Source organism: Bidens hawaiensis, unplaced genomic scaffold, assembly GCF_021521415.1.
Source record: "Bidens hawaiensis isolate Kalapana, Puna unplaced genomic scaffold, B.hawaiensis_p1.1 tig00005181_1, whole genome shotgun sequence".
NCBI lineage: Eukaryota > Viridiplantae > Streptophyta > Magnoliopsida > Asterales > Asteraceae > Bidens > Bidens hawaiensis.
In genome coordinates, this window is record NW_027491333.1 from 134176 (window position 1) to 138292 (window position 4117).

Here is a 4117-nt window from a genome sequence, read left to right on the forward strand (position 1 = left end):
CATGTTGAATGTATACATTAAGTCAAAATTGGACCTTTATTTTTCATTGAAAGAGGGCTCAATATTTTTGACAAGTATAATAATGATAGAGCAGACAAAATGAGTTTTGGTCTATTAAATTGGTCGAACATGACAAGATACGTTTAGCACAATTAGTGAATCCAAATACTCCACATTTAAATAAGCACGTCATTTCTTAAACACATTCTAAATAAATGGATTGAATGACATGCATGACACGACATGGCTAACTCGATTAAATACAAACAACTCAATAAAACGAATAGCACAACACATTTAACACTAGAGCTAAAACAATTAAAAAGTAATATATAAGACACAGTTAACATGATATAATTTAAAAGGTCATCTAAAATTATCCATATTAACTGTTTGTAAACCGATAAAACTGTTAAATTAACCCAATCAATTTAATGATCCATAAAATTTTGTTCTAATTCCTTTCTCTTTTGATTATTTTGCATCTAGGCTTTTTTCCTACTGGGTTTGCTTTGGCTAGCTTAACCTTGGATGTGATTCCAGTTGCTCATCGTCTTGGTATTAACAATTCATTCTATTACTCTAGTTTTTCCCTTTGTTCAAATTCTGTTCTAGAAAACTTTTGTAAGTTAAATTCAGTTAATAAACTTTAACGTTGTGACAAAAACCATGCTCTTGTGATTAAAAACAGGTTTTTAGTTGTGTCATTTGCATGTTGACCCGTTACCCCCAAGCACTCTCCCACTTAACTTCGTATCAAATCATGTCATATTAATGGAATGTCATAAACTGCAGCCCCTATATAACATGATATTTTCAAAACATAAAAAGGGGGTATAAATGTCATCATATAATTACTCAAAAAATTTTGATTTATTGAACTTTTTGAGTCCCCCCAAAGAAATTTGTAGCAAGGCAGCAAGCAAACTAAAAAGAAAGCAAGCTAGAGATGCTTTTGTTGTTGCTTTGTAGTCAGAGAAAAGAGTAGGGACCATCTATTTTGTTCAATTCATGTCCATTGCCAAGTTTTGCATTTTAAGTCTAGCTGATTATATAGGTTTTGTTTGTTTGCATGGATCTTGCAGAGGTCTATTGCTTGCAAGATTCTAGAGAGAGATCGAAACACACACACACACACATATATATATATGTATATATATATATATATATATAGAGTGTTTGTTTTTAATGAAAGTCAATTTTCAAAAAAAAAATATATATATATATATATAGAGTGAGAGAGAGAGAGAGAGAGAGAGAGAGAGAGCGAGAGAGAGAGAGAGAGAGAGAGAGAGAGAGAGAGAATCTTTTTCACCTTTCTTTGATAAATGTAGCAACATATTAAGCAAAGTTGAGGCATGTTTGCTCAATCTAAAGTTGTTTGTCTTGGTTTTCCACATTCTGCAAACTCTTTGAATCCCAAAGTTGCTTGCTTTTCATCAAATTACTAAAGTAAACATCTTTTCTCATCTATCATTTTATCAAGTTTTTCATTTTCTTTGACTCATGTAAGCTAAATGATGAAAACATTGACACTTGGGTGGTGTTAATTGATCTTGAGTTCCGGTTGTTGATCATGGTGCAACCAGATTCCCCTTCAAACCCTAATATCATTCATCAATTTCTAATTGCAAACTCAACCCACTATGAAAGTCAGCCTTTTGAACCTTATGGAGTTGACTTTAGAAATCTTGGATCATACGCACCTCAAATTCATGATGTTGGTCCAACCACTCAGTCTCCTGGTGACAGAATTTCAAGATCATTTGACCTCATTCAAGCTCCTCCAATGTCATATGAACCACACCTTAACCACTATCACCAAAATCAAAAACTTTCACTCTCTTTAGGGTCTGGTTTGCTATTTCCATCTTCAACTCAATGCAGTGGAGAAAGATGTTACTTGGTTTCTGATAAAGAAAAAGCAAGAAAAAGCTTTAATCTTTCAGAAGAAAGATGTTATTCTTCTTCATCTTCACTTAATCAAGCTTCTTACACATGCTATGGAACAGACTCACCCACACTATCTATTGTTGGTTCAAGATACTTAAAACCAACTCAGTGTTTACTTGAAGAGCTTGTTAGTATTAACGAGACCGATCTCGAGTCTATCAACAAGTCATATGCAAGTAATTTATTGGGTTTGGGTCAACAAGGCTCGTTACGATTATGCTCCCAACTGAAAGCTGAATTATGCAACAATATTGGGTTGTCAATGGAAAAACAAGAACATCAAGCTACTTTAGGAAAGCTCATTTCTTTATTAGAAGAGGTACTATTATTAAACCAATAAGTAATTTATAACTTAATGATCATTTAATGATTTGGGAAACTGTTTATTTATTTATTTATTTTTAGGTTGAGAGAAAATATGAACAATATTTTCAGAAGCTAGAAGAGGTGGTTTCTTCATTTGAATCAAATGCAGGTTTAGGATCAGGGAAATCATACACTGCGTTAGCTCTTAATGCAATGTCAGGACATTTTTCAAGCTTAAAAGATGAAATTTTGTCTCAGATTTGCGCTACCCGAAAGAAAATCATGCAAGATTTTCCCAAAGTAAACACGGGCTTTTCCCAGCTAAGCTTGCTTGATAAAGAGACCAATAGACATAACCGGATCACCCTTCAACAGCTTGGAATGATGTCTCGCCCGCACAAACTTGGAGACCTATTCGTGGTTTACCTGAGACTTCTGTCATGATTCTACGGTCCTGGCTCTTCGACCATTTCCTCCATCCGTAAGTACAATGCACTAGTCATCCGTTGGGTTGACTCAATTAACTTGTTTTATCTAAATTCGATCATAACAAACAAACGTAAGTACACAGTAACATCGCACTTATAGATTAGGGTATGGAGACTGCTATGAGGGAAACATTTCCACTAATTACTCATGAGATAAACTATCCTTCTAGTGATACCTCACCTCAGTTTTGTCAAAACATACTATTTTATAAATAATTAATTTTTGAACTTTGATTACAAACGTATATTATTTTAGTGAACAAGAAAATAAACGTATCCGATTCCACTCATAACAAAGCTATTGTTAAGGATTGGATGTCGGCAAACCTTTCGTCTATGATAGAAATGCTCCTTCCACTTAGACCTTAGCTCCAAAGCTATCACTTACTGAAACTATTTTAGCTAGTCACTTTTATTCATTAACAATTTATCATTTATCCAATTTTTTCTTTAATTTTACTGGTTTCATCCTTTAGAGATAAACATGACTTGAGATAACATGACTTGATTTGACCCATCCATAAAAAAATTGGTTGTATTTGCCACCTTTAGTCATACCTTTCAGTGTTCTAACTTTTAATAAATTTGAATAGTTCTTGTTATTTGTCACAGGTACCCAAATGACAATGAAAAACTTCTGTTGGCATCACAAACAGGATTGTCAAAGAACCAAGTAATTAACTTTAACTTATAAACTCATTCATTCATGTGTGAGGTTCATGTTTCTAATGTTGCTGAGGGTATTTTAGGTGTCAAATTGGTTCATAAATGCTCGTGTTCGACTATGGAAACCGATGATCGAGGAAATGTACAAGGAAGAATTTGCTGATTCATCTGAGGATTCAAATCTGTGATCTGGTACAAGAGTGCTGAGAATCACATAGCCTGGATGATGAAGTTGTAGGGATAGGTTTCATGGTGTTTTTGTAGGAAAATATTATAAATGAATGCATACTTTTGTCATCAAGTTAACGTCCTTGAGTTGAAAATTCTGACCTCAAAATGGTAACATATAAGTGAACATTAATGGATCTTCAAGTATCTCATTTTGTTGCAAGTAGTACAAGAATTTGGAGAACCATTTTGATGTATGATTAAGTGTTATAACTTCTAAACATGACTTTCAACTTTTGAGGATAGGGTACGTGTCGTGTAACTTTTTAAAATGGTCATATACATGACAAGCTAAGATATAAGTTTCGAACTCGTTTGGTGTAATGGCTTGTGTCTTAAACCTACATTTGCTTCCTAGTAGGCTTATAGTTTTCCCAAACGAATGCACACTACTAACATTTTTTGATGTGACTCCTAACATCAACAACCAACCAGGTGGTTAACTTCTATCTACTACTCATTGAAATCATGCCGAA

At 33.8% G+C, this 4117-nt stretch overlaps 1 pseudogene; it reads left to right on the plus strand.

Moving 5' to 3' along the window:
- Positions 1-1559: 1559 nt before the first annotated feature.
- Positions 1560-3622, plus strand: LOC143629315 (BEL1-like homeodomain protein 11; annotated as a pseudogene).
- The last annotated feature ends 495 nt before the right edge of the window (positions 3623-4117 follow it).